The sequence below is a fragment of the Miscanthus floridulus genome, chromosome 17 (genome assembly GCF_019320115.1).
Source record: "Miscanthus floridulus cultivar M001 chromosome 17, ASM1932011v1, whole genome shotgun sequence".
Lineage (NCBI taxonomy): Eukaryota > Viridiplantae > Streptophyta > Magnoliopsida > Poales > Poaceae > Miscanthus > Miscanthus floridulus.
Window position 1 is genome coordinate 75888279 of NC_089596.1, and position 22745 is coordinate 75911023.

Sequence of the window (22745 nt, forward strand, 5' to 3'; positions counted from 1 at the left end):
TCTGGTATTCTAATCTATCTGTGTCGATTCATTGCCCCATCCCGTCGTTCCTCCTTCCGTACGGCGCATGAGCGCGTCGTTCCTCCTTCTCTTCCGTACGCGAACACCGCCAGCCGTCGCCCGTTCTTCACCTCCCACGCCGCCAGCCATGGATGGAGAAGAACCTCCGCCCGCTGCCCCTCCTTCCCTGCCGACGCCGCCGGCCATGGACTTGGAGGCAACCGAAGCCCTGGCCGTGCGTGGTGCCCTAGCCGCGGCGTCGCCCGGTGCCCTGGCCGCGGCGCCTGCTGGCCTGCTCGACCAAGCTCGTGCACTGGCCGCGGCACCTGATGGCCAAGCTGCCCAGGCTGGGGCAACCGATGGCCTGCAGCTAGCAGTGGAGGCCCCCATCGATGCTCTAGCCCTAGCAAGGTCACTTCTGCCTACCGCTCCTCATCCGGCAAGAGAGTGCAACATTCCTGTTCTTCAAGTGCAAAGGTATATATTGCATCCACTAGATCTTTTATTTTTTTTTCAGTACAAGTACCGTACAGAAATAAAACTAGGTTTGACTTGTTTATAGGTTCGAAGTGAATGATGTGGAAACTATAGGAAAAGTTGATTGGGCAACATTACAAATTGTGGAAACACATGATGATGAAGGTCGAATTGAAGTTATGAGCGAGAGCCGGATGTGTGAGTTTTTAGGCTTGACAGAAGAGGGCACAACAAATGAGTCAACAAATGTACCTGCACAAGGCTTTGGTTGCCGAATGGATGAACAAGTGAATGATACTGCGCTTGGGCAAGATATTGATGGTGCTGCCATCCCTACTAGTGATGTCGTACCCGGTGAGATGGTCATTATGTATGATAAGAAGAACCCATCAATGGAGGTAGGGACAATGTACCCAACAATGAAGGAGTTCAAGCTGGCAGTTCGGCAATTTGCCATCAACAAGGAGTTCCATTTACGAGTAGAGAAGTCAACTAAGACGGTATTGAATTTATGTGCAGCATGCTTGCAACGTTATTAGGGGAAGGCACATCTTCACAAGTTGACACCAATAGTCCCGTGAGGATGCCTACCGCTGGAGCACTCAAGAAGATGACACCGAAGAGGAAGCTACACATTGGATGAATTACTTTAGTTGTGTGATGAGATGTAAACTGCTCATGATTTATTTCATGACTTGGATCTTGTTTTAAACTAAATTATAGTCTTATGCGATAAACTTGTAACTGCTAGAATCATGGTTTTATGATATGAACTTGTTTGTCCTAAATTCATGTGTTTTATATATTGCTTGGATCATCATTTTCCTATTTCAATCTTGTATATATATGCATATATGCATGCATGCAGTACGTATACGAGGCAATCTTGTTTGTTTCGTACTACACTGTACATGCAGTACGTACTACACTGTACAGGAAGCAACCAGCAAGCCCAGGCCACGGCCAGCCATGCCCAGGCGGCAGCCAGCTAACCCAGGCCATGGCCAGCCAAGCCATGGCCAGGCGGCCGGCCATCCAGCCCAGGCAACGGCCAGCAGCCCACCTATACATGTGTTTTAAAGGCCTAAGGGCAAAATAGGCAGCTCAAGGCAAAATACATGTATTTGAGATGACAAATGTGATTAAAAGTGTCAAAATATCATTATAACAAAGTGACAACGTTTCGAGTCATATTTGAGCAAAGCCAACATTAGGAGTCCTATTTTAGCAAAGGCACATGTTTGGGAGTCCTATTTTAGCAATTTTCTATCCTGCTGCTTCATTCCCGTCTGATATCGGGAGGAGTACGAGAGAACTTGTGCAGAGGGAAGCGGAGGAAGGAGACGATAGCCGCCGCCCCAAACACGTATGGAAGAGGATGCCTCGGTCGTAGTCAATCCAGCACAGCCAGCGGTCGACAGGGATGACCGTGTTGGTCAGCCAGATGCAGAGCTACCAGGCATCATCCGGATCGTCACTGTGGAGGATGGGTAAACGCGAAGAGGTCCATTTGCCAGCTGACTTCAAGAACAAGTAGATGTCGGCGAAGACCTTACGCTTGCGTTTGTCCGGGTAGAGGTGCAGCTCCGCCACCGCGAACTCTTCCTCGCCTTGGCACAAGAGGCCCATGGATCTGAAACTCTGCAAGAGCGACATCTTCCCCGTTTCAGGAGGGCGATGAGATGGGCTGCCATCGTGGAGGACACGTTCCAAATCCTGGGTGCAAGTGGGGAGTTTTTCGAGCGAGGAAGGCTTGCCGGCGCTGTAGATGAAGAAGTTCTGACGCCGACATGGCCTCGTGGTACCGACGCGAAACAGGGCGAGATGGCGGTGGGTCATCAACATGGCTAAGAGCATCTCCAAGAGATATGTTATCCTTGTTCTGTATGGTATATTTAGATTTTTACAGGAAAAATTGAACTCCATCAGATCCTATTTGGTTTTGTATAATAGCAAGTATGCTATCCCTGAAATCTCGTTGGGCATAGATAGCAAGCGAACCTGGCTCGCCATCTTCCGAAATAGCTGGCCACGGTGGATGCCCCGCACGCGCGATCCTTCCTGTGCGCCAGAAACTAGCTTCCCGCCCGCGCACTGAACTCTCCCATCGTGGGGATCAAGGCCCAACCCGCTCCATTCGACGATTCCCAACTCCCAAGCTCGTCCATCGCCTCCTCCCCTTCGCCGACCCTGCCACCGCCGCACCACGGAAGCTGCTACTCGCTGGCCCTCTGAATCGCCCTTTCCTTATTCGCCCTGATGTCGCAGCGTCCTCATGGACAGGCTCCGTCATCTAAGATGGGAGATCCCAACTACGCTGCCCTTTTATTCCAACAAGAGGCGGATGGGAGTACCAGGTGGATTGGAGCAGCATCAGGTGGATGGGAGCAGCAGTTTGGATGGGAGCAGCAGGCGGATGGGAGATCCCAACTGCAGCAGGACTCCCCGGTGCTGCCATGGTTGGAGAATACGGCACAAGGAGGCCAGCGACGATGGGTCCTTCCACCCAACAGTGCTGCTGCTACTGCATCGAATCCATTCCTCGACGTGTGCTCCGGTATGGTGCCCCTGCTCAAGTTCTATGATTTGATTTCCTCCGCTTATCTCAGGTGTTATGTGTTTTATTACTCTAATTGATTGTCCTGATTTCGTCGAGACCACCATCGGCCCATCGCACCCTGTTCACCCTGTTTTAGTTTCAGGACTGCGTATCAAAGATCTATATATTTCTGATTCTCAAAAGGTTACGAATTTGGTTGGCCTAAAATCCTCGCCCCCCAGTATCTGCAAATCGATCGCAGCCAAGAAGGCAGCAATTTTTTTTATGCAGAAGGCAGCGGCCGTGGGTGAATCAAAGGAATACACACTAACAAAGAGTTGTAATGTATGAACCAATAGTTGTCAAGCGAAACATACCACGAATATGCTGTAGCAGAATTGGCATTTTACTAATAGAAAATGTGCATATTAGTAGCAGGCCTGGAGCTGTTATCGGCCAATGTTGGAGAGCATTTCTAGTACCGGCGAGCAGACAGTGAGAGTAGGGTTGACCGTGGCACTGTGGGGTGGTGCTGCTTGGCTCCTTTTCACTTTGAAACCTCGGCAGAAATAGCTGGCTCCTGTATTCCTTTGTGTGCACAAAAGAGAATCAAAATATTTTTACTGAACTATTAAAAGAATGTCATTGCCATCATTTCTAAAATGTGGAGAACATGTATTAGCTGAGATTAGAACAGTATGAAACTTGCTCATGATGTACTCCGAATAAAGTGTCATGTTGTACACATTATAACTGTATATGGATATCTATATGTATGAATACATGATGGTAAGAGTGAGGCAGCAGTGAAATATCAATGACACTTTGCAATGAGGGAAGCAAAAGACTCTGAGAACCATGTACTTCACAATTTGTTTATCAGATCCAAATTTAGCAGTCTCAAACTGCAGTTGACCTGTGGAAGTCTGTTTTTGTAGACCCTAAAAATATGGACATTGTTTGCATACATTTTAAAAAGAACTGGCATATCCAAATATAGCTGGAAAAGTAGCATATGAGCCTAAAGGGAAGGGGGGAGCTGGGAATGTGTTTTATTTGAGGATGGTGACATGGGAACAGAACATACTAACACTGAATACATATGGAGGCACTCTTAAAAGAAACCATATATTGAAGCTGAAGTTGTCTATGGCAACTAAAAACATCAATATGAGGAAGGCTGTAGTTAGGTTCACATTTTGAGATTGACCTTGAACTGTAGAAGTAGGGAAAATATTGACAGGAATAATTGGCAACCTGTCAGAGCTACTGGGTACATAAGCAAACTATTTCAGTTAGGGAGAAAACCTTTTATATCCAGGCTAGACATCTAAGATGGGAAAAACACTAACCTTGTATAGGTATGGACTAGAAAGACACGCGGCGTTGCCGCGCTCTTCGGTGAAGGGCCAGCAGTGGCACATATTAGCGTCTTGTGCATAGGAGATTGAATAGGCTATATTGGGTGAACACGTACAGGGTAGTAGCAGCCTGTCGCCACGTACCAGGATCAGCGTCTTGTGCTGGTGATGCACACACGATGTTGCCGCCAGGAGCCCAGAACGCGACGATCTTCTATTGACGCGAAGGAGCACAACCGCCACCATGACGTTGCTGCAGACGACTCCAAAGGAATAGATCGTACAAAATTTCAATCGGCAGGTGGAATAGGCCCATGGTAGTTGGTGACGTGGCAATTTTTTAATATACAAGATGAGAAATAGCAAGTCTATTGGAAAACTCTTCTTTTTTGAGGACTTCTATATTTTACAAAAGAGCTAAACTATGTAATTTGGCTATTTATTTTACCACATCTGTTGGAGATGCTCTAAGGGACTCTCCTTGCTGGGACCCAGAAAGCCCGGCAGCTGCGCAAAGATGCGGGAGATGGACGGGGGCTCCGCGAGGTCGAATGCGAAACAGAATTGGGCTTCCCAGGAGGTGGTGCCGGACGCCCTGACGAGCGCCTTGCTCTCGTCCGGGAAAGACTTGTCGTCGTCCCTGCGGAACACGATGGGCTCCAGCATCACCCAGTTGGGGAAGCCGGCAGCGGTGGACATGGTGACCTAGCTTGAAACAGATCGCGAGATTAGGAGGGCCAAGGGGAATCTCTGTGAGGACAAATAGGGGGATTTGTAACATTAAATTCATTTGAATTTCATGAATGAGCCTAATAAACTACATGGTATGCCTAGATGCACTAATCAAGTCCTTAGCAAAGGATGTATGCATGCCAAACAACATTTACCTTGCTTTTGCTTGAAGGAGAGGCATGTCATATAGATATTCAAGGAATGGCTTGAGAGGGGTGAACTCAACTCATATTGGAGAAATCAAGGATGTTCAATTCATTCCTAATCTTGCAAAACCTCTTCTCATCATGTGGCTTGGTGAATATGTCGGCAAGTTGATCATCGGTGCCAACACTCTCAATTGCAATGTCACCTTTCATTTGATGATCTCTTATGAAATGATGCCTTATGTCAATGTGCTAACCTAGTGTTTGATCTAGTTAACATGTATCAAGTGTTTAATTCAACATTGACAAGATAACCATTGTAAGATGTATGAAGAAGCTTGTCATTGATTTAAACCGACTTAAATATCTTATACATGTTGTCTAGTTTAAACCATTTGAGCTATTAATTCACCCCTACAATCTATCACAAGTGGTATCTCAAGTGGTTTGCACCAAGATAACTTCCTCAAGTGGTATCACACATGGTATTCACCCTCTAGTCCGCAATCTCATTAATTGACTAACTCCACCTAAAATTTGAGCCATATCTTTTATGGTAATTCATGACAAAGGGGGAGAAGTTAGTCACAAAGATAATATGTAATATGACAAAGGGGGAGACAAGGGGGAGAGTTAACAAAGGGGGAGAGACATGACAAAAGGTTGTCATCAATTAAAATCTTGAGCACACAAGTAGGGGGAGCAAGCTCATAAACTTGATTGTTGCATTTGTATGTGCACTACATATGGTTGCTTTCATTGCACAAGTTGTAAACTTCAAGATTCATGCTTGTGTGGTGTATGCTAGTAATAAGATTTGAGTGATGATTTGAATACTAGCATGCTTAGGTAGCTAGATATAATTGTCCTTTTAATCAAATGGTACTAGAGCCTTGCTTCTAATGTTGATCTCATGAGGTTTCTAGTTCTTTTTGATATTTTCAAGTGGTATCTAGCTAACCATGGTGCTAAGGATGGTGTATATTGGCAACTCTGATTGATATCACACTTCAAAGGTCCATTCTTTACACCTTAGCATCATTTGGTAGTCATTCACTCTCCCACAATTTATATCCATGCATATGTGCAAGCTTTCAATCTAAACTCTTAGCACATATGTAGGGGGAGCTAATGCTACCAACTCGGATTTATGCAACTTGTCCATATCCTTTACACATGATAAAATGCTTGGGCAAGTAACATGAATCCAAAAGATTTTAATTCAATATCTTTGTGAAAAGGTTGTCATCAATTACCAAAAAGGGGGAGATTGAAAGCCCTAGTTTGGTTTTGGTTAATTGATGAAACCTATTGGACTAATCCTATGCTTAAGTGTGTAGATAAGTTAGAATGGTCCAATCCAAGTGATGAAGCTAGATGATGAATGGAGATGGTGATGACCACAAGATGTTGATCAAGTGCTTCACATTTGGAATAGAAGAAAGAGAAAAACAAAAATGGGCTCAAGGCAAAGGTATAACAATAGAAGCCATTTTTGGTTTGGTGATCAAGACACTATAGAGAGTATGATCACATTTAGGATAGATAGCCGTACTATTAAGAGGGGAGAATCTCGGTGAATACGGTTATCAAGTGCCACTAGGTGAAGTCATACATGCATATGCATTAGGACCTAGTGTGCTAACATAACACCCTTGGAAAATGATTGTGAAAATGCTAACTCACTCACACATATGGCGGAACACTTGTGGAGTTGGCACATTTGCAAAAGGGTTGAAGAAATGGTGCAAAGGTGCTCACTGGTAAGCACCAGACGCTGGCCCCGTGGGACCAGACGCGTCTGGTGCATTATCCGAGCCTCTGTTTACTCTAACAAGTTGCACTAGACGTGCCCCCATGGGACCGGACGTGTCCGGTGGCAAACCCTAGGCGAAGAGGGCTCTGTGCCGCGCGCACCGGACGCTGCCCCTCGGGCGCGACCAGACGCGATGCTGGCACTGCTGAAGAGCTAGCACAGACGCACTAGACGCTGAGTGTGTCCGGTCAAGTAGACCAGATGTGTCCGGTTGTCAAAAGACATGTTTGGAACCTCTCTGAGTTGCACCGGACGCTGAGGTGAAGCGCGTCCGGTCAACGCACCAAACGCGTCCGATGCAAACTCAGTAAGCGCACTGAAGGAGCCATTGCACACCAACAGTCGACTTCAAACGGCTAGGACATGTGGCACATTCTGCTGTACCGGACGCTGTGCACTGGACACGTCCGGTGCCCCGTGCAGCGCGTCCGGTGCTCACGCAGACTGCCCAGTGAAAATGCCCAATGGGTATGTTTTGAGGAGGGGGTCTATAAATAGTTGTTGGCCAGCTCTATGGGAACTCTCTTGACCTTTTGACATACCAAACATTCCATTGAGCTAGCAATACTCCCTCCCTCTCATCTCCTTGTTTGATAGTGCAAATCAAAGTGAGATTGAGTGATTCCAAGTGCTTGTGCTTGTGTGGTTGCATCTAGTGGCACTTAGGGATCGTTTTGCTGTGGTTTTCTTGTTACTCTTGGTGGTTGCCGCCACCTAGATGGCTTGGAGTAGCGGAGGAGGATTAGCACGAGTTGGTGATTGTTCGTGGCCATCTCCCGATGATTTGTGAGGGGTATTGCACCTTCCCCGACGAAGAAGTCATAAGGTAGCTCTAATACATTGCTCATGTCATTGAGTTACCTTCACTTGTGGATCGGTTCTTGCGGCGTCCAATTGTTGGGCTAGGTGTGTGATACCTATTAGCCATAAAGGACCTTTCAATTAGGCTATTCACCCCCCTCTAACCAATTGTTGGGATCAGTTCTTGTGGTGTCTAATACATTGCTCTAAGTGTTTTGTAGATTTTTTAATTAGGCTATTCACCCCCCTCTAACCATAAAGGACCTTTCAATTGGTATCGGAGCTATGGTCACCATTTAATTAAGGCTTAACAACCTTGGTGTCTAAAAGATGGCTCAAATCATGTTCAACAATGTTGGGGTCAAGCCACCACAATTCAATGGCACATCATATGATTATTGGAAGAGAAAGATGAAAATGCATTTGGGGTCAATTCATGAGAAGGTGTGGGAAGTAACAGAAAATGACTTTGTGATTCTTGATCCCACAAGTTTAACCCCAAGAGACCAAGAAAACAAGCAATGCAATACAATGGCTCTAAACACCATATACAATGCAATTGATCCAAAGGTGTTTGAGCAAATCAAAGATCTTGATAGAGCAAGTGAAGTTTGGGCAAGGTTAGAAGAAACCTATGAAGGCACACCGGCCATCAAGAGTGCCAAGCTATACATTCTCAAGGACAAATTGACAAGTTTCAAGATGAAGGAAGATGAAAGCATCCCGAAGATGTTTCATAGGCTTCAAGTAATTGTCAATGACTTGAAGAGCTTGGGAGAAAAGGTGAATGATGATGATGTCTCTCACCGGTTCTTGATGTGTCTACCTCCAAGGTTTGAAACATTGAGATTGATCATCATAAGAGGTGGATTGAAGGATATAACCCCTAGCCAAGTACTAGGTGATGTCATGACACAAGAGACATACCGTGTGGAAAGGGAGGGGGTTGACCAAGAGGAAGACAAGAAGAAGAAGAGTGTAGCTTTCAAGGCCGGTTCCTCATCCAAGAGCAAGGGCAAATCAAAGAAGGAAGTATCAAGTGATGATGAGGAAGCAAGTGACATTGATGATGAGTTTCTAGCCCTCTTTGTGAGAAAGTTTGGCAAGTTCATGAAGAAGGGCTATGGTGCAAGAAAGAGAAGAGATCAAAATAAGAGCAAATACTATGTGAGAAGATGCTACAAGTGCAAGAGCAAGGATCACATTGTAGCGGATTGTCCCTACAATAGTGATGACAATGAGGAAGAGAAGAAGAAGGAGAAGAAGGAAAAGAAGGAGAAGAAGTTGTCCTTCACAAAGAATAAGAAGGGTGGCTCATATGTTGTGACATGGGATAGTGATGCTTCTTCGGATGATGATGATTCAAGTGATGATGAGAAGAAGACATCCAAGAAGAAGGGGCATGCAAGCATTGCCATCAACAACGAGCCCTCTCTCTTTGACACTCCATCAACATGCTTCATGGCTAAGCCACTAAGGTATAATGCGATGAGAGTGATAGTAGTGATAGTGAGAGTGATGATGAGGAGCACTCAAAGGAGGACCTCATGGACATGTTAGAACAAGCTCATACTTGTTTTGAAATGAAGAGAAAGGAGTGCAAAGAATTGAACAAGAAGCTTAAAGCTCTTGAGCAATCCTTTGATGAGCTCAATGCTACTCATGAGGGACTAATGGAAGTCCATGAGAAGCTTGGCAAAGCTCACAAAAAGCTTGAAAAGGCTCACTCCTCTCTCCTTGAACAAAACAAGGATAAGATTGTTGTAACATGTGACATAGGAGTAACTTGTGATATTATTGATGAATCTATCCATACTCCTACCTTTGTTGCTCCCACTAACACTTCATGTAGCACTTCCACTCCTATTTCCTCCACTAGTGATGGTCTCACTTGTGATACCTCACTAATAGTGGAAAATGTGAACCTCAAGAAGGAGGTCAATGAGCTCACACGTGCCTTAGGCAATGCCAATGGCGGTGATGCCCGCTTGCTAAAGTGCTTGGGTAGTCAACGCTTCTCTCTTAACAAAGAGGGATTAGGCCATACCCCCAAGAAGGGCAAGGCGGCCTTTGTTACTCCCAAAGCTAGCTTTGTGAGGAGCAATGGTCGGTTTTACCATAGTTGCAAGCAAGTAGGGCATATAGAGCAACAATGCAAGAACAAGAAATCACATGCTAATGTATCCTCAATAAAATTTGATTTTTGTTATTTACTTACAAAGGGTACCAATGGTGTGAAGGCTAAGTTTATTGGTGCTCCCATTGTTGGCCCAAAGAAGAAGGCAATTTGGGTGCCCAAGAGCTTAGTGACTAACCTTCAAGGACCCAAGCAAGTTTAGGTACCTAAAAGAAATTGATTTGCTTTTATAGGTCAATTATAAAGCCGGAGGAAGGCATCGGGTGCTTGATTGTGGGTGCACTCAATATATGACCAGAGATGCAAGAATGTTCAATTCAATCAATTCAAGTGGCAATGATGGTTATGATAGTATCACATTTGGTGACAATGGTAAAGGCAAGGTCAAAGGACTTGGTAAGATTGCAATATCCAATGACTTGAGCATATCAAATGTCTTGCTAGTAGAGAGCTTGAACTTCAACTTACTATCTATAGCTCAATTGTGTGATCTTGGATTTAAGTGCATATTTGGAATAGATGATGTTGAGATCATTAGTGTAGATGGTTCTAATTTGATATTCAAAGGATTTAGATATGAGAACCTCTATCTAGTTGATTTCAATGCTAGTGAAACACAATTGACAACATGCTTGTTCACCAAATCTAGTATGGGATGGTTATGGCATAGAAGGCTTGGTCATGTTGGAATGAAACAATTGAATAGATTGATTAAGCATGATCTAGTAAAAACCTTGAAAGATGTGGTATTTGAAAAGGATAAGCTTTGTAGCTCTTGTCAAGCCGGCAAATAAGTTGGTAACACCCATCCTAATAAAAGCATGATGAGCACTAGCAAACCATTTGAGTTATTGCACATGGATTGATTTGGACCAATAACATACACTAGCATTGGTGGAAATAAATATGGCTTTGTGATAGTGGATGATTTTATAAGATATACATGGGTATTCTTTCTTAGTGACAAAAGTGATACATTTGCTACATTCAAATCTTTTGTCAAGAGGTGTCACAATGAGTTTGAAACCACCATCAAGAAAGTAAGAAGTGACAATGGTAGTGAGTTTATAAACACTAGAGTTGATGAGCTTTGTGATGAATTTGGAATCAAACATCAATTCTCGGCCAAATACACACCTCAATCAAATGGCCTTGTTGAGAGAAAGAATAGAACACTCATTGATATGGCAAGGTCTATGCTTAGTGAGTATAATGTGAGTCACTCATTTTGGGCCGAAGCTATCAACACGACTTGCTATTATAGCAACCGACTCTATTGTCACCCAATGATGGAGAAAACACCATATGAGTTATTGAATGGAAGACAGCCCAATATTGCATACTTTAGAGTGTTTGGGTGCAAATGTTATATCTTGAAGAAAGGCACTAGATTGAGCAAATTTGAGAAGAAATGTGATGAAGGCTTCTTACTTGGTTACTCCACCACAAGCAAAGCTTATAGAGTTTGGAATTTAGCTAGTGGTACACTTGAGGAAGTCCATGATGTGGAATTTGATGAAACCAAGGGATCTCAAGATGAAGATGAGAATCATGATGATGTGAGAGGTCTACCATTGGCAAATGCAATGAAGCATATGGATATTGGTGATATTAGGCCAAGAGAAGTGATTGAGATTGAAGATGGCTGTAACACCCCTGGTGCTTAGCTTCCACATTTGCACTGCATTTCATGAACATAAGCATCATGCATCCCTTCGTGAACTTATATCACATGAAACATGATTTCGAAACATTGCAACATGTTGTATGTTTCATGTGTGTTGTCTCTTTTATGAAATGTAAAGTGTGCAACACTTGAGTGCAACATGTGCCACTCACTTAGTGAAACAAGATTAGTTAATACTATGCAACCAGATCATGAAACATGTGAAACATGACTATGAAACATTTGCAACATTTCTTGTGTTTTTCATTGTTTCAGTACATACCTTGATTGATTCTTGTGTGACCAATGCATGGTGTGGCTAGAAATGCTTGTAAGTAACTTAGTTACACATAGAATGTCTTTTGGACATTGTTCATGTTGGTCACTTTGACTAATTAGGTTTCCAAGTCATGGTTTGACCAAATTTGACCCCCGAACCCTTTTGTTTGACTGTTTAAAAAGTATGGCTTAGGATGTTTGCATGTCTGAGCAACCTAAAGCAAAGATGTAGAGAATTATGTAAGGAACAAAAGTTATTTTATGGCCATCTCATGAAAATGAGCACAACATGCTCAAAAATGGCCCACAAGTTAGCTTGATGGTGGATTCAACATGGAAAAATTGTTTAAGTGTTGGAACTGCTTTTCAGTTGCATGAAGACGACTTTGGAGCCATGTAGATTGAAATCTATGGCAAATTAGCTCAAGCTCCAATTAGCAAACTTGTAGTACTCACGTAGGTCTCCAACTTTGTTAATTACAACTTAACCTAGATCGCCATGGATTAAGAGATCTATTGGTAACAAGTTTCGCTGTCAGTCGGACTGGATGAACTCTGAATCGCGTTTTCAGAAAACCTTCAGTGAACATGGCCGACCGGTTCAGAAAGGCGATGACGCGTGTGTGCCGCGCGTCGCCGCTCGCCTGAGCACGCTGGCCACGCGCCGTGGACGCCCTGGCACGGTCAGCCGCGTCTTGAGCACCCCGCGCGCCTGCCCGACGCACTCACCCGCTCCAGTTCGCATTTCTTCACCTCCACCACGCGCTGCGCCAAGCAAGCAGCTGCTCCGCCATTGCCGCTCCTGCTTCGCCGTCGCCTAGCTCTCGCACCACCGCAAAAACGTGTCGGCCAGCTTGTCTGGAGCTTCGCCGTGTTCGCCTCTCCGTTCTCCATCGTTTAGCCGATCCACTAGAGCTTAGGTAAGGTCGCTGTGACCGTTTCCACCACCGCCACCATGGCTGAGCATCGCCGAAGATGGCGCTCACCGTGGCCAGTGCACCACCGCACCATTCCTCCATCCCTAGCCCTCGTCTCGTCTTCCCCATCGCTTGTAGCAGCTCCTGTGAAGACCTTACCGACCAAGCCAGTCCGGTCATGCCGGAACACGGCCGCGCACCACCGTGCGCCACGGCAGGGCCACCATGTGCCATGGTCGACGTGCTTTGGGGCTGCTAGGGTCTAGGCTTAGGGGGTCAATCCACGCGGGGGAACTTGGGGAGCACGCCGGTGCAGTTGAATTCGCCGGAGGAGCCGCCGTCGGTGAGCCTCGCCGTGTGCCGCGCCGTCGCGTGCGCCTCCTCTATTTCCGTCTCACTGACGGGTGGGGTCGGCTGACAGCCGGGTCCCACACGTCAGTGGCTGTTGTTCTTAAGGATAGTTCAAATTTTCAGTTTTTACTGCTGTTTTGTAAATTTTGTAATTCCTAAAGTATTGATCCAAATGATATGATTCAAATTTTGTTAGACTCATAGTAAGGTCTAGTATTTAAGAAAAATATGTCTTGAGCACATTATGTAGAAATTTTGGATGAATTAAATAGGAACTTGAAAAATGTTTTTGAATGCGTGCAAACTTGTTTAAATCATATCTTGAGTTTCTGTGATCCACAAATTATGAAATTTTGTGGGTAAGCTAGTCTTGTATAGTAGAAGCTCTGGTTAAAATTTGAGAGTCATTGGATGTGTAGTTTTTGAGTTATAGATTTTCCTTTTATCGTTGGTAGATACTTGTGTGAATTTTTGTAAATTATCTATGAATCCTATGGCCATGAAACTTGGTAGGTAGTATCTTGGTATCTTAAAGATGCTAGGAAAAATATGAAATCTGTTGCTTGACACTTTTCACTAAGGTTTCCTAATTATGCCATTTTAAGCCATTCTGCCTTACCATTTTTGTGTAGGCTGTTGTACTTACTAAAATGGTGTGAAATTTTTATGGTAGTCTACTTAGGGCATGTAGGGTCTACTGTAATTTTTGTAGATTTAATGGTGTAGCTTTCATATATGTTTACTATTTCCTATAATTAATTAAATAAATTAAGAAAGGTATTAGAGGAAATGTTTTGGGAATGAACACCCTACTTTCTGGTGTTCTTGTGATATGTGTGACATGTGAGTAGATTTAGTGTTGTCCAATTATATGTTTACCTCATGAGTTACTAAGTATTTCATTTGCATTATGTCCCTCTGGATAGATCTGGGGACTTTAGAAAGCTCCCCATGATATTTTGGTTTTCTGTGATTGTAATGAATACAAGAGTTGTAGATAATCTATGTATCTAGCTCCTGTCAAAATTTAAGGGCATTTGGCCCAGTTGCTTAGAAACTACAGCTGTTTAAAGTTAGGTTCCAGTCTTTGCTTATTCTCTGCCTTGTGAGGACAGAGTTCTGTTGATTTATGAGTTCGACGTAGTAAAGGTTTGAATCATGCTCTGAGATCTGAAAATCTATTGTAGACAATTTTATATGCTTTCCAGATTGTCTTGTTGCATATCATTTGGATTTATAAATCTTCGGTTATGGCTAGTTTACTGTACCGCTACATAGTCTCCATTTGGTTGGAATACAAATGCTTGAGTGTATGCTTGTGCAATGTTCTCATTGATTGTTTAGGGGTTAGCCTAACTTGAGAATATGCTTAGGTGCAGGTGCTAGGTCATTAACGGAAGATGAGCAATTATACCTTAGGTTGTATAAACGTGGTAAGTGAAAGTGATTTGAATAGGGCTTAAGTTGGAATATGCAAACTACAGTGCACATGTGCATTCCCTGAGCATCCCCGACATTCGTTCATGTGCATCCATGATATTTATCTTGCGCATTCATGCAATAGGTGTGTCGAAGGGAGTGATGTTGCTGGAGTTCGAGGGAGCCAACTAGGAGGAGGAACCCGAGGTGCAGGAAGCCGATGAAGCAGTCGCCGTGGAGGAATTGCCCGAGTGCCCTGACCACCAGCCTTCCTCATTCCTGAAAGGCAAGCCCCGGAACATATTAAGCCTCCCATGTTTTTACAAATACATTGAGTATCTTTTATTATTGATGATGCATTAAGTATAGGAATTGGTTGGAACCAATTGCTGCATTATATATCCTTCCTTATCCAGATATCGCACTGGAATCCTATTTAAGTTCAGGAACAGGTTAAATGCTTAGCCATGCTTAGTGCGGTAGAAGTCAGGTGATTTCCTGTCACCTACGAGCTTTAGGATGAGGTGGATCACGGTTGGCTATATTTGCTATTGTGGAAAAGAACCATGTGAATAATGAATTAAGACCGGGCGGGGTCTTGTGTAGGTTTGAACATAGTGACTCCGTCTGAGTCGTTTAAGGACCGATACGCTGTATGTCCTCATGTCATGTTGAACGCAGCCTAACACTTAGCTGGCCGGATAAGTCATTCCGACCGTGAAGCCTAGTAGCTCGACTCAGGCTGGGGATGCGAGTAGTGGTGACATTCTGGAGGTAGTAAGGATGTGCGGAGAGCCATTGGCATAAGTCCAAGGTGGGTTAGAGTCCCGAACAACCTTGGCAGAGTGGTTCTCTAAGAATGTCGATCTGTTCGGACTCGCAACTCCTGAATCGTACCAAAGGTGACTTGTTGCGACCCTAATGGGGGAAGCAGGGTTTGTGTTTAGGAATACCCCTCTAGCTGGATAGGAATTGATTCGAATCGCCGTCTCTCCCGGATAGTGAGAACTTGACTGAGCAGCGGCAACGTAGATTCAATTAATTTAACGATATGGTTAAATGGATGATGATAAGGCTGCCATAATGAATACCTGATATGGTTATTAATGTTTGCACCCTAATAAAATGATTGCTTAGTACAGGTGCTAATATAGATGATAGGTTAATGGCTAAAAAGTCACTGCTAGTTCAGGTTAAGAGTTGATCATTATTACTTATGCTTTTCTGCAAAAAGAAAGTGTCAGCTAGCTCCACTACATTAAGCTATGCATAATCCTTGGTGTCATTTGTTTGGTTTTCGACGGGTAAGTCTAGCTGAGTACATTCCCGTACTCAGGGTTTATTCCCTCTTGTTGCAGATGACCTTCTATATCAGGGATTCTGCAAGTATTGTCTCCACCCGGCGAGTGATGAAGACTAGATCATGGGCATGATCTCTTTTCTCTTATCTGAATGCTTTTGCAGTCTGTGATCAGCAAACCAGTATATGTATTTGAACTCGGTGTGTGAGTTAAACTATTTGCTTCCGCATGTTTACAAGACTTGTTTTGTAATAACAATGACTCTGTGATGATGTAACCTATTTGCGAACGTATGCGAAATGTTGTAATGTATGATATGTTATGTTGAATTACTATGATCTTGGTTGTATGCAAGTTGGTTTGAAATCCTTCGAGATTTCGGTTGACTACCGGGTTTATATGGGCTCAAGTTCGAGAATTTGATCGTTTCGGCGATTGTTTTTGTACTTATGCTCTTATAAATTAGTCGGTTCTGTGACAATGACAAAGATCAAGTGCTCACTTCTCCTATCATGCAAGCTAGTGGTTCTCAAATGCAAGATCAACAAGTGGATAGTACATCATCTCAATCCAATGATCAAGCTAGTACAAGCAATTAAGTCTAAGTGTCATTGAGTTACTTTCACTTGTGGATCGGTTCTTGTGGCGCCCAATTGTTGGGCTAGGTGTGTGATGCCTATTAGCTGCCGAACCAACAAGTGTGTGGTCGACACAATAGGGACTAGCGTGCCGGCAAGCACGTGAACCTCGGAAGAAAATCAACGTGTCATCTTTGTCTCCTTTGGTTCATTTGGTATTCATATTGTGATCAATTGTCTCTTGCCGGTATTGGTAACTATTTCTATCACTTGCATTATATTCATATGCACTTGTGTAGTGATAGTTGTAGTGCTTTTTAGTAGCTCTCCATTTAGAAGTAATTAGCTTGTTCTCTTGTTTAGAGAGTAGCAACCTAGACATAGCAATTGTGTGCCATAGAGATTAACATACTAGAATTGCTTGGATAGGTGGCTTGCAACACTTAGTAGAGCTTGTAACACCCTAGGTGTTTGGCTCCCACAAAAATTGCATTTCATTTCATAAACATGTGCATCATCTATCTCATCATGTCATTGTTACTGAAACATGTATATGCAACATTCTCAATTATGTTGTTTCATACTTGATTGATTGTGAATGGTAGTAGTGCAACATGTGAATGCAACATGAGTTTCTCATACCTTGAAACATGGCAACATGGTAGTAATATGACAAGTTTAAAATTTGCAACAAGGTCATGAAACATGTGAAACATGGAATTGCAACATTAGGGTAAATTGAGTGTTTTGTTGTTTCATCACATGTGATCCTTGGAAGTTGGTGTAGCACTTGTGTAGAGTGGTTAATTATGGTCTAATACACCTTAACTACACTTAGGGTAATTGATGGGACATTGTTCATGTGGACCAAAATGACTAAATTGCCCTCTAGGGGAGGTTTGACTTAGAATGACCCATAGAGTGACTCTATTTGACTGATTAAAAAGTCCAACCTAGAGATCTTGCATGGATGTGCACCCTTTACCAAAGTTGTAGCCAATTTATCAAGGAACAAAAGTCTCAATATGACCATCTCATGAAAATGGCTAGAACATACTCAAACAGGGCCCACAAGTCATGTTTCCCTGCTGATTTCATACTTAGAAAAATTGCTAAGTCATAAATACAGTTTTAGTTGGATCGAGCCAACTTTGGCTTGATGTAACTTCTGATTCGTGGTGAATTAGACTATGATCCTTGAATAGAAGTTGAAGATGGAAGGTAGGGCTACAATTTTCATGTACATGGTTTTCACGATGGATCAATGGTTTAGTCGTTTTAATGCATTGAAGTTGCACTATCAAGTCTGATGGGATTACTGAATTGTGAGCTACAGTGCTCGACAGGTTCAGAGTCCAATGGCCACGTGTGTGCCGCGCATCACTGGTCACCTGATCATGCTGCCACACGCCGCGGACGCCCTGGCACGGACGACCGCGACATGAGCACCCCCATGCGCCTGTCAACCAGCTCGCCAGTTCAATTTCTATTTCCTCGACTTCCTCCGTTCGCCCATAGCTCCGCAGCAACAGCCGTAGCAACTCCAACGAGCTCGTGCTCGCTCGCCACCACAAAAACGCATCGGCCATAGCTTTGCCGTGTTCTCCTCTACCTCCTCCACCTCTCAGCCGTGTCGATTGGGGCTTGGTAAGGGCACATTCGCCGTTTCCACCACCGCCGCCATGATGGGACCTCGCCGAAGTTGGCGCTCCATGCGGCCAACTATCACCGAGGCCTTCCCATCCCCTCCTCTTTGCTTGGTTAGCATGGTAGCGACCTCCGAAAGCTCATACCGAGCTTAGCCGCGCCCTACGGGGTCGGACCTCGCCGGAGCCGGCCAACCCGTGGCCGTGCACCGCCATGGCCGTCGCCACTTCCTCTAGCCGCTGGAATAGCTACAATTGATGGTATCCCTAGGTGCACGTGGGTGAGGTGAACACGTTGGCACCGATGGCCTCGCCGGAGCTGCCATCGGCGACGAGCTACGCCGTCGTCCTTCTTTCCTCCCCTGTCTGTCTCTCTGACCGACGGGCCCCGCTTGTCAGCAGCCGCGCGCAAGCGGGAGCCGGCGTGGGCCACGCCGTTTCTAGGCCATGCTGACGCGCGCACGCGTCGCGGGCCGCCGAGCTTTTCTGGGCCGGCCCAGCAGTAGTGGTTAGGTTTCCATTTTTATTTTGTTTTATTCTTTTTCACAGATTTGAGTATATATTCAAAAATGTATATCTCTTGGTTGGTAGATCCAAATGATGTGGTTCCAATTTTGTTGAGTTCCTGGTAATGTCTAGTTTATATTAAAAATATAATTTATGCCATGTTCTATTATGAAAAATGGAGTTGCTAATTATCTCTTTTAATCATGTGGGAAATAGGGGTAATTATATCTTTTTCTTTGTACCTCCAAATGGCATGAAATTTTTATGGTGTACTGCTCATATCATGAATAGCTTGTTGTTAAATTTTCATACATATTGGAAACTGTAGGAAAGAGTTAGGTAATTCTCTTGTTTGTATGGATGGATCTTGTGTGAATTTTCATAATTTTTCTATAGATCCAGTAAAGGTAAAATTTGGTGAGTGCTATTCTTATGCTAGAATGATACTAGGAAAAATGTGAAATCTGTTGCTTGACACCTTTCAATAGGGTTTCCTAATTATGCTAGAAATAGCCCTGCCATCTGTTATTTTTGATACAGCAAGTTCTGCTTGACCAATTGCTTTGAAATTTTTATGGTAGTCTATATGAAGCATGAGATAGCTACTGTAATTTTTGTAGATTTTTCTGTATAGTTTTACTATATGTTGCTTTAATCACCTAATTAACTAAATAAATTAGAAAATGACATTAAATAATCTATTTAGAAGTCGGCACTATACTTTCTGATGTTCCTCTGGTATGCACAACAAGTTGGTAAACTTGGTTTGGTCCAATTATGCTTTTGCATCATCACTAAATATTTAATTTAGTAAACCTACCATTTCTGGACAGATTCCATGTTTACTTAAATTCGAATTGGTTAATGTAAGAATCATGCTTTGATGTTTATAAATGAATTGTAGAGAATTTCATAAGCTTTTTAGAATATCCTCTTGCAAGTCATTTGAATTTATAGAACTTTTGTTGTGATCAAATTAAAGGACTGCTCGTTTGCATATGAAACCTTAACTGTTGATTTAAGTATGCCTTTACTATTCCTAAGCTTGTGGTAATGTTCCTAGGTGTTAGGCCTTTAACTGAAGATGAGCATCTTTATCTTAGGTTATGCAAGTTAGGTAAGTTGATCATGTTCTTTAAGTTAAGTTAGATACATGTTTTAAAGTGATTTGAATAGAGCTATTCTTAATCGGTAAACGAGTGTCCAGTGATGTTTTCGTTAAACACTTACTGTGATCCATTCATCATGAGCATCATGTCTTTCCTTATGCATCCATGATATTTATCTTGTGCATCGGCATGCAATAGGTGTACCGGAAGGAGTGACACTGCTGGAATTCGAGGAACCGAGCGGGGAGCAGCGCAGCCAACACTGGAGGTTCAGCGGGTGCAGCCCTCAGGAGAAGCGCCAGACGAGGTCACCATTGAGTGCCCGGATCACCGTCCGTGCAACTTTGTGAAAGGCGAGCCTCGGAGCACATTAAGCCTCATAATTTCTGAAATGCAGTTAAAGTATTATTGTTACATATATATATTGTTGCATTAAGTTTAGGTATTGGATACAAACACTTGCTGCATTGGTTATCCAATCCTTGTCTAGATATTGATACCCTGAATCCTATGTAGCTTAGGTTCGTGTAGTGCTTAGCCCTGCTTAAACGCGGTAGAAGTCAGGTGATTTCCTATCACCTGCGAGATATAGGAATATACATATGGCACGGTTGGCTATATTTGCTATCGTGGAAAAGAACCTGTCTTAATTTGAAATGAAGACTGGGTGGAGGCTTGCCGGTTTGTAGTGACTCCGTCTGTGTTGCTTAAGGACTGAATCTTGGAGCCTTTCATGTTCATGTTGAACGCATGCCTCTCTCTTAGTTGGCCATGTCTAAAGACCGACCACAAAGCTGAGTAGCTCACCTTAGGCCGAGAGTCGATAAGTATAAAGTATGCCTCGGAAGGGAGCCGTAGGCGTGAGTCCAAGGGTAGGTTATTTAAAAGTCCTGATCATCCTGGCAGAATGGTAATCCCTAAGAGTGCTAGCGCTGATCGAACCCACGAATTTGGTTCCTGAGTTGTCCCAAAGGTGACCCACAACTACCCTTGCAATGTATGCTAAGGTGAGAGTTAGGAATACCCCCTCAGCTGAGTTGTAATTCGATTCGAGTCACCGTCTCTCCCGGTTAGTGAGAACTTGATGGGCTTATCTCCAAAGTAGATACACTAAATAACATAATGGTTCAGGAATGGTGATATGATGATAACAACCTTATTATACCTGCTATGGTTAATATTGATTGCTCCTAATAAGTGAGTGCTCTAGTACAGGTGCAAATCTAGTGGACAGGTAAATGATGATAAACTTGATGTGAAGTTTAAATAGGTTACTATATTCATAAGCTCTTTTATGCAACTGTGTCAAGCTAGCCCACCTCATAAAGCCTTGCATGACCCTTGGTGCCTTTTATTTCTGGTTTTGACGGGTAAGTCTAGCTGAGTACCTTCTCGTACTCAGGGTTTATCTCCCACCTGTTGCAGATGACCAGTTCTACTTTGGTTGCTGCAAGTATTGCCTTCTCCTGGCTGAGGATGAAGACTAGACCGTTGGGCGCGGTCTCTCCTAGTTCTCGTACCTGAAGATGCTTTTGTGGGACATGACTAAGATCTAGCAATATATTTGAAACTATGAAGTTATGTACTAAACTATGTTGCTTCCGCAAATTCAAACTTGGTTTGTAATATTTTATTTGAACTCTGATGGATGTAATCCGAATGCCGCTTGTGAAATGTTGTAACGAATGATGTGTTGTGTTAAATCACTACGATCTTGGTTTGCATGTCGAGAGTTGTTTGAAATCCTTCGTGATTTTCAGACTACCGGGATTATGAGAGCTTAAGTATAGGAATTTGATCACTACGGTGATTGTTTTTGTACTTATGATTTTATAATTTGGTCGGTTCTATTATAGAGCTAGTGCAAAAAGCTTTGCTTCTTAATTGTCTAATTAAGTTGCTCTAAGTGTTTTGTAGATTTTTTAATTAGGCTATTCACCCCCCTCTATCCATAAAGGACCTTTCACCGCACCCTGGCCGCTGTTGCCGGCCATGGCCCCTAGCCGGCCGGCCAGCCTGGACGACGGCGCCGCCGCCGCAGCTGCCGCCTACGCCCGTGAGTAGAGCGACCAAAGCCTAGCCGGGCCGAGGCCGCCCCCCTGTCTGCACGTGGGATGCTAGGCCGCGCCCTGGCTGGCCATCATCGCCGGCCCCGGCCGCCAGCCGGCCGGCCGGGCTCCTAGAACGTCGGCCACGACACCGTCCCGTGCAGTCTTCTACGAGCAGAAGGTAGAAGAAGGACCCAACCACGAATAGAAACTTTTCCAGGATTTTCAATGTAAATCCCTAACTCACATGAATAGTGTTAAATAGTGCATACTGGACTATGGGTTAATTCTGAATAAATTCAGGGGCCTCAGTGCAAAGTGCTTGTCCTATATGCTTTTCCTTTTTCTTTTTATATATAAATCGGCTGAAACTTCAATAAATCATAGTAAATATTAGAAAAATCATAAAAAGGAAAATGAAGATGTTCTGGAATCCTTGTGAGTAGATCTATGCATTGGAGTTATAATATAACATGTTTTAGTAGAAATTTTTTGCTGTAAAAATACATCTATGCGTTCTAGTTTTAAATTCATAAATACAGATCAGGTGTTTGCAATGAAATTTTTATGGTAACCTAGTGTTAGTGTGTTTGTGCTATGATAAAAATTTCATAACCTTAGGCTTGATAGTTTAGGAGTTATGGAATTAACAAATACTCCATCATGCTTTGCATGTAAGCTGTGCAGTTCTGGAAGATTATGCTTTTTAGCTCAGTTATCTTTGGAATCATGTTTTAGTGATAATAAGAAGAGTGTAGTGATTTTATCAAGCTTTCTATAATGTCCAAGATCACCTCTTTTGGTAAGGTAGAACTCAAGTTATGGGTTTAGGAAGTTTGGTGGAAGTTTCTGTCCAAATCTGGACAGAGATATCTTGTTTGTGTTGTTCAATCTTGTTAAACTGTGAATCACCAT

General features: G+C 43.5%; 1 pseudogene; it reads right to left on the reverse strand.

Annotated features, from left to right (window-relative positions):
* Positions 1-1756: 1756 nt before the first annotated feature.
* LOC136515813 (uncharacterized) lies at positions 1757-5076 on the reverse strand (annotated as a pseudogene).
* Between the last annotated feature and the right edge of the window lie 17669 nt (positions 5077-22745).